This window comes from Pinus tabuliformis, chromosome 7 (genome assembly GCF_031772625.1).
Source record: "Pinus tabuliformis cultivar Carrire ecotype Pingquan chromosome 7, CPIR1, whole genome shotgun sequence".
Taxonomy (NCBI): domain Eukaryota; kingdom Viridiplantae; phylum Streptophyta; class Pinopsida; order Pinales; family Pinaceae; genus Pinus; species Pinus tabuliformis.
The window spans coordinates 274,688,168-274,697,307 of record NC_142293.1 but is presented as its reverse complement, the minus strand read 5'-3'; the positions used below and the strand labels follow the sequence as shown (position 1 = coordinate 274,697,307).

The following is a 9,140-nucleotide window of genomic DNA, read 5'->3' as shown; positions in this document are numbered from 1 at the left end:
AGTCATCATGATCTCTGATAATGTCTCCACACAACTTTAGTGAGTCTACTATTAGCTGCACTAAGCTCTTCATAAGAACCAACTCTCTGTTTCAAGCCTCTGTTCTCACTGTCATGGTGAATGCTTCCAGCGTGACTACTGCGCACTGTTCTTGCTATTGCAATCTCTTACTTCCCCGAAATACGTTCACATATGCTTCAATACTGGTGCTGGCTACTATTCCCTTCAAGTGATATCAAATGAAACTTTATTTATTATATCATAGAATTGTTCTTCAGTATGCATTATGTACCTGATTAATTCATCACAGGTCTGAGTCTTTCATAGGGTAACACAACAGAGTTTCTTGTCCTTCAACTACCTCCTGTCCGGCTGGACCTTCGTCTTCCTTCTGTCCTGCTGGACCTTCGGCCCTTTTCTGTCCTGCTGGACCTATGGCTTGCTCCCTTCTTCTAGTTCACCAACAACAACACCATAAAGACAATTCTCTATTTTCTTATCTTGATATGCCTGACCCTTGGCTTCCCTTTTCGCTCGCTTGAGCTTCGGCTTCCTCAATGCTCGCTCGACCTTCCAGCTTCCCTCCTCCAGTCGCTTTAGCTTCCTCTACGCTCGCTCAACCATATATGCTCGTTTGACACTTCGGCTTTCCGATCCATGGCTTCCCTCTGTCTATTCGAGTGTTCCAATACTCACAGGACACGTAAATGTGGAAGAGAGACCGTATTATAATAATATTGCATATTAAAGAAATAAAAAATATCAAAGAGGCCCCCCTTTTTTTCAATATTCATACAATGGACCCAAATCTATCGAAAGCATTTATTTGACTTTAAGCCCTAGGAAACACATTTATCGGAACCATAGGAATACACAGAAATACACCCTCCGAACACATAAGGCCAAACTTCAAATGCATTACACCCGCATCTATAACTTCATCGGGTCGACTCCACAACTTTATCGCAATCGGAAGATTTGCACATAACATAGCCAATTCCCTGATACCCGGATGCGATATTATTATAAATTGTTTTTAATAACTCCGTCGAGTCCATATATATATAAATCAATTGATGCTTTCAATGTGGCAAGGCTTTAAGCCTTCAAACCCGGGACCAAACAACATATCTTCCAACATGGTGGACACGATATTACAATAGGGCGCATTACAATGGAGCAGCGGGTACGCGGTATTATCACAATCGGAGTTTTAACGTGACAAGGCCTTAAACACTGTGATACATAACTCCCGATACGACGGACGTGATATACCATTAGGGCGCAATAAAATAGGACCATCGGGTCCGCAACTGTATATCGCAATCGACTGTTTCAATGTGGCATCCGATTAAGACTTATGATATGATAATTCCGATGAGGCGGATGCGATATAATATTAAACGGTTGTTAATACATTCGTTGGGTCCATAGCTTATCGCATTCGACAGTTTTCCCTTGTTACCTATCTTCAAGACTTGCAATTGCTGCGGATGCGATATTACAATAGAGCATATTGTTATGGATCCATAATACATATCGCAGTCGAGGAATTCAATGTGAAACATAATAAAGTGATAAAGCTGCCGATATTGATTTTTCACAGTATTCCTTAGCGATCCTCCACCGTTGATCTGCTCACGATCTGACGGTCAACACTTAACCCGATCAACTCAGAACCGTCCATTGATCCTTCACCATCGATCAACCTGCGCTGGATCCAACGGCCTGCATGAATATCAGGTGAGAAATTTGCAAGGTAAATAACCACCCGAAAAAGTGGTTTTCTCTCTCCACCCAAGTGCTACGTGTCGCCCATTGAATGGAATCGGGCGCTCTCCTCTAAATACCACTTACCGCCTAGCGCCCACATGAAAACCACTGCCACTGTTACACATCCACCTTTTGGAATATAACCACGTGCATTCACTTTGACTTTAACCCGATATATGTGGTTATATACTTTAACCCGATATATACTCCTCTGTTCTTTTCTGGTATGATATGACGTCATGATGCCTTCTGATGCATTGCTCCAATAGCTCTTCTATGATATTCCTTCGATATCGCATGATGTGTCTCCTCTGTTAATTTCTCTTCCACTGGCTTCTCCTCCTGATGCATGTTCCTCTTCTGATGGCTTCGCTGATGGCTTTGCTCCTTGGCTTCTTGCTCCTGTTTCTTCATGGATCTACTCTACTTGGCTTCACATCATTGTTTACTGTCGAGAATATTTCCATATTGACATCAATGACAACTTAGATTAACAGGTCATTCTTGTTAAACCTCAGATAGGTTTCATATCCCTATGTTCATATATGCATTCATGACTTGTAGGTTGCATGTTAATCATGGGTTTAATGAAATTTCGATCCTAGTTGGGAGGGGTTAGGTCAAGTCCTTGTTCAATTTTTTGGTTTAGAAGCTTTGTTTCTATGTTATTCATCATCTCTTGAAGTTTCATTGAGTTCTAGGCAAAGGCCTGAGTCGTAGCCATGAAAAAGTGGCTTAGAATCCAGGGTTGCTGACACAAAATTGACTAAAAATTTCCATAGTCATTGGGAAGCAGAGCAACTGGAGGCTTACAGTCACTTGGAGACCTTGAAAAGGGAGTGACTGAAATCCTAGGCAAGTGAAAAAGAGAGTTAGCTTAGGGGTTGGACACTTGGAGGGGTTAGGTAGCTCCTAAAGGTCCTGTAGCACCTGAGGGAAGTCAGTAAAGTCTTAAGTTGTCGACTCCATTTCCTCAAGGTCATATAGGAGGTTGAGTCTTATCATATTGACCCTCAGCTCATGTTTACCCTGAGAAAACCGATGAAAGTGGGTAAATGTGGGAGGAGGCAGTTACATGATGACTGATAACACTTGACCTAAATCACAGTAGCCTTTAACATTGTTAGATTTTTTGACCACAAAGTTTTTAATAAAAGACATTTAGATCACAAAATGTCTTAATAGTACACCCTATCATCATTTATTCTACACCCCTATTGTTAAAAAATATTATAATAATATGAAAATAATAATTTTAACAATTATACTCAAAATTATTTTAATAATAAACAACATGAGTGGTTTTCTCTATATAAAAATAAAAACCTATACCTATAACTGATTTATTAATTTTATTATCCATTATAAATTAAGTGAAATGTTGAGTGAAGAAATGTAAGGACATTTTTTATTTTATTGTTATGATATCATTCTTTCTTTCATAATTAATTATTTTTAAAATAGCTCTCGAGAAAGCATGAGAAAGCATAAAAATGATATATAGTATAAGAGCTATTTTGGAAAGAGTATTTAAAGATATTTTTAGTGTTAATGATTTTTTTTTATGGTTAATAATTTTTGATTGATTTTCTATATATTAATATAAAAAAATATATTTTATTTTAATATCATTTTAACATTATATTAATTTTTATCATGTTAATAATATTGAGCGAGAATCTTATTCTACAATTATGGGAGATGTGTAAGTTTGTTTTGTCTGTGTCTTTTTAAAATAAAAATAAAAAGTAAAAGTTATGTTTTAAATAAAAAATAATAATATCGGTTATAATTAAAAAAATGAATATATTTTAAAATTATTAGAAATAAAAAAAAAGGTGAATGAGATGTTTAAATCTTAATACATTTATGTCTATATCAACTTCATATATCTATATATGGGAAAAAAATTAAGTTTTTATGATTAATTTTTTTAATTGATCTTATATATTTTATTTAGCATTCAAAAATACAATATAGACAATGAAAAATAAAGCATTGTATTTTGTACTCTAGATAAAATTTAGACCTTAAGAAATTGCATCCTCCTCCACACATATTAAATCAGTACTTAAAATAAATCTATTAAAAAAAAACTACTTACTTTTTAACATAATTTTCATAACCCTCCGATAAAAGAGTTCCCAGAAATTTATATATCTTTACAAATATGTTTTACTGTTATATTCCAAGTTAAGCAAGGAAGAAAAAATAATGGATATCAAATCATCATTTCCTAAGTGGTGTATCTCTATAGATATTCCCGCGTTTTACAATTTATACCATTTGAAATAATATATTACACTTTACATATATGATGGAAACAACAGGAAAGAAAATTTGTATTTTTTTGGTGACATATATATTGGATCTGTCTCTATACACACTCACGCGTTTTACGATTCATATCTTAAAAATAATATATTACAATTAAATATGATGGAAAAAATAGGAAGAAAAATGTTTAAATTTGCTAGCGCTTCAGAGAAATTGCGCGCGTATTGTAAAACCCAAGAGTGATTTGTAATTTTGTACGTCTCATTGTCCAGAAGTTTTGAATACGAGAGGGTTTTTTGAATTGTTCCGTGTTGGTAAATCCCCATCCCTCAGATTGCCAATAGATACCAGGGATATCTCCATTTTGGCTTCAATCGGAACACACGCGATGTTAAATTTACCAGAAATGGTGCGAACCTATCAGTATGCGCTCACAGTTCCATGCGTTGAATTATTCGAAGCTGCGTGTTTCTTGCTATTTGAAATTTCTGGATATTTGAAAATGGCGTTTTGGCGCCCGGGAACGGAGGGTCGCCGTTCTCAAAAACAAGACGGGGCGGGCGGGCCGTCGTGTATGTCATCGGAAATGCGAGGTCGCCCGCCGGAGTTATGTATGTCATCCTACTGACGTGTACCACATACATAGATGGCAAGGGCATTTATGACTCAATATATGGTTGATTAGCCCTTGCCAAAGGGATAACTGTTGCATGACTTTTCAAAGACTTCTAGTTTGAATTTCTCCAACTAATTAATCCATAATGAATTAATTAATTATTTTTCAACCAGCTGGTGAGACTAAATTCGAATTTTAATTCTCAATTTGAGTTGTAATTAGTTAGCTCAGTTAACTAAGTTAAGTCCAGTTAAATTAGTTTCAAATAGTTTGAGGAACTAATTGGAGTTCAGTGAGTTAATGCATGCATTCAACTAGTGTATTCCAGATAAAAGTTTCTCTCATAAATAACTCATTCATGTGAAAGAGCCAGTTGAGATTAAAGACAGGGACAATATACTATCAGTTGGAGGAATTTTCTATAAAAAAAACTCATCCATGCAGAAGGAATAAGGTTCCTTGAAGATTGGGCAGTTCTGACAGTGTGTTAGAGCAGTGTGTGAAAACAGTGTTACACTGGGTGAACCGTAATATTTTCCCTATCATCGCGAGTCCAAAACTACTTGGTCTTGGTATGTTTTTTGAGCAGGTAGCCATGGCAACCATCGGGAACCCTATTGCTGGATTAGTGCTTGATCCTGAACCTGAACGCGAGACAGGTATCTCGGACCTGCCAGAAAGTTGTATACAGTTCAGTTTCTCCTTGACTATGCCGTGCGACATTGGCAGATTGTCAGTTGTCTCCAAGCTCTTCAATTATGTGGCCTATTCGAACGATCTGTGGAAGAAATCCCTTCTTAAAATATGCCATCAGATCGTATCCAGGGCTGACCCCCCTGTCCCAGCTTCAATGGCAGAACTGTACGCTCGCCTCGTCGATCCAATTCTCATAGATGGGGGCACGAAGGTATTTATATATCCTTTATTCTCAGGGTTTTGGTTGTCAAATTTGGGAAAACGCCGTTCATCAACTCATTAATAATTCATATTCATATGTTGCTGTTCTGCTGGAACAACAATAGATGGCTTGGCTGGAAGGATCCCCAGCGAAATTGGGTTACATGTTATCTGCAAGAGCCTTAAGTATCGTCTGGGGCGACGACGAACGATATTGGCGGTTTGTTCCTGGAGACGGATACGACTCCAGGTTTGATTATCATTCTTCTTCTTTTTATTTTTCAATTTGTTTGTTTAAGGGTTTCCTTCTCTGGTCGGTTTTGGGGTCACGGTCTTCTGTGATGGCTTCTCATGGAGTGAGGGGATTGTTATCTGGTTCAGAAATCATATGCAGGCAGCTGTTGGCCTTAGAGCATGACGATGATTTGGAGTTCTTTGGGGCTAATTTTTTGGTTGACCCCATATTGTATTTTCCAAAAACGAGGCTTAGGAATGCCTACATTGATCTACAGGTATCGAGGATTGCTTTTGTTCAAAGCGATCCTTCTAATGTAAGTGGAAGCTGGGTGGGAGTCAATTTTTGCACAGATGTGTCTTTTGCCTTTGGACCAATGTTGTGGTTGGGGTTAATCTGAATCATGCTGAGATTACTGGATATGCCTTGGGATCAATGTTGTGGTTGGGGTTTATCTGAATCATGCGGAGATCACTGGATATTTCCCTAGGGAGCTTAGGTTTGGGCGATCAAAGATCAGATGCGCAGGGGGTAAGAGACTCTCTGAGAGTCTAATGAACGCCTAATGAGTACCTTCCTCTTGATGTATTGAATACCCTCTTCGCTTTGGGTTTTCCTGTTGATTGCACTTGCAGGGAAGTTGCACACATTTTTAGTCTTTGCTTAGCCTTGTGTGGCAGGTTGAAGATTTTATGTAGACTTTTATAGGTCACTTGATTCTTTTTAGAATTTGGTCTACTTTATTCATTTAGAGTTTTGGTCATACTTTCGGTTAGCAGTTTTTAGTCTTTACAGGACTCTGGTGTTTGTATTCGTTTGAAGTCTTTGTTGTGGTTCTTAATCAACACCAATTTTCTTTCAAGCTCTTTGGAACATTAATATGACAGTTATTAGTGTTTGCCGTCTCTGTGCCTCTGCAACTCATTTTTTTGCCGCTTCAGAATTCAATCATGTTCTTTGTGGTTACTTGACCCTCTTTTTCAGAGATTTAATCATACTTCCTAATTGGATCTTTCAACCTCCTCAGGCCTCATGTTCATGCATTTCGATACATTTTTGTGAGTTCGTCTTTAGTTTCAACTCCTAAGTGTTTAGGCATTGGTGTTACTCCCTTCTCAGGGTCTGGTTCTTTGCAAACACTCATCCACAAAACACAGGGTATCTATCCAGACCTTGTAGCCCAGACCCATTTTTTATTTTTCACGTCTTTTCATACTTCCCTAAATTGCACTTATAAGGTGTGTTTGTGTACATTCACCATGTGGTTATGTTTACAGTGATCTAAAAGCTGTGTATATTTGACTTCTGACTTGTTGCTGTTGTTGGGTGAACTACCAACCGCCCAACCTTAATGCCGAGTATTCCCAGTCTGCCGTAGATAAATGGCCTTGCTCTCTATTTCATAAAAGAAGCAATGATTCTCTAGTTTTTTCGATTGTTTTTAGTGTCTGTTCTTTTTATAAGTTGTGTGCTCTTTGTATGGGGTTCAAGCTAGCGCATGATCCTGGTTAACTCTCCTTGTTTTTAAACAGAGGAAACCCTCACAGAGTATACATTGACGTTATGGTTTGTGTTCAGATTCGAGGTGCTGGCGGAATTATCAGTGGTTTGGTGGTTGGAGATCCGTGGTCAAATCGACTGCAGGCTTTTGTCTCCGAATACCAACTACAGAGTGGTGTTTGCCCTTAAATTCACAGAAAATCCCTCTGGGTGGGAAGTGCCAATTAGGTTTTCTGTTACAACGCCAAAGGGAGAACAAATGGAATTAGAGAAGCGTTTGAATGAAAGAAGAGGCGAAAACCAGGGTATAAATGGTGGATGGATGGAAGTGGTTGCAGGAGAATTTACAACCAGACCCGAAACAGACGATGGTGATGACTCTCACATCAAATTTTATATGAAAGAAGTGTTACGGAGGATTCCTAAACGTGGGGCTTCTTCTGGTCGGCGTGAAGATTGAGCCCATCTACACATAATTGCATCTATTGTGTATATTGCATCTGTTTCATGTTGTAGACTTAGTTGCATTTATTGTGATGGTTGTGTCCCTCCCTACACATATTTTATTTGGTTTTGGAAGTTGCACATGATGACTCTGTTGCGTAGGCTACTCTGTTGAGTTTTAGCATTAAATAAAAAAAAACAGGCCCTGATTTACAAAATGAAAAAAGCCTCATTTTCACGAGATTTTATTTCCTTTTCTAGATGGTATTTTTGCTTTTTGATAAAAGGGCAAGCACTTATTTTGTAGGTGGTAACTATGTTGGAAAAGATTTTGACAGAATTGAGAGTTACATATTGTTAGCGTTGGTCTTTTGCAATGCCCACTTTTCCATTGAGCTAAGTGTTGTGATTCATGTAGGATTATTATCTGCCTAGTTGTCGTAGCTATCTTTAGCTGACACTGGGCCTTCTCTATTGTTATAAATGAAGGATTTCTCTATGTATTTTTACAACATTGTGAGTAATACAAAACTATTTCATGGTATCTTTGAAATTGAGGATAATGAATCATGACAATGCTCTTGAGCAATGTTAGTTGCCTTATTGCCCATGTTTCAAGATTTGTAGGCTTCACAAGCAACAACTAGTGGTCATTTGATTCTGATGAAGTTAACACTACCACCTTTCAATATTGATGGTTTTTTCAGCGGTGGCTTGTAGGTGTCAATGGCAAGTGTACAATTTTACATTGTTCATGTGATGCTTTTGTTTTGTCTTTGATTCATGGCAAGGGTATAGCTTACATCCCCCTATGTTTTTTCATATTCAAATTGCCCTGGATCATACTGACATGGTTTCCTATATTATTTCTTGGTTTGATTGCAAAACCAAGCTCAGAGCTACACATCTGTCAAAGTTGTTTTATAGTAGTGGAAACACATTCACCAACTTATTTTGTTGTGAACAATTTATCAAGATGGATAAAAGATTGCAAGAACTTCATGAGAAGCAACGGATCAACTTCGTAATGAGGTCATTCATTTACAGTCCATTGTCACTATATTGCAAGAAAATAATGCAACACTTAATAATCATTTCCAATGTTGTATCATTTCCAATGTTGTATCACTGAGAAAATCAGCAAGGATGATAATCTGGAGTCAGCCGTGGAAAAATATTTCCATAATCTTGTAGATGAATTTCAGAGCAAGATTGACTTTCTTGATGATTTGGAGGAGGAAGTTGTTATGCTCTTGACATGTGAGAAACCCAAGACACAAAAATATCACATGAAATGAGACAAATTGTAAAGATATTTTATTATTTAGAAGAAAGATACAATGTTCACTTGCCTCTTCGAGGGGGCAACCTTCAACATGGCAAAACTCAATTACAATA

The 9,140-nt window shown here is 37.5% G+C and overlaps 1 pseudogene across 1 annotated transcript; it reads left to right on the top strand.

The window, feature by feature from the left end:
- The first annotated feature begins 5,038 nt into the window (after positions 1-5,038).
- Positions 5,039-8,286, top strand: LOC149246942 (uncharacterized protein PHLOEM PROTEIN 2-LIKE A4-like; annotated as a pseudogene). The gene is made up of 3 exons (XR_016266571.1): positions 5,039-5,573; positions 5,689-5,813; positions 7,377-8,286. The product of XR_016266571.1 is annotated as an uncharacterized protein PHLOEM PROTEIN 2-LIKE A4-like (transcript).
- The last annotated feature ends 854 nt before the right edge of the window (positions 8,287-9,140 follow it).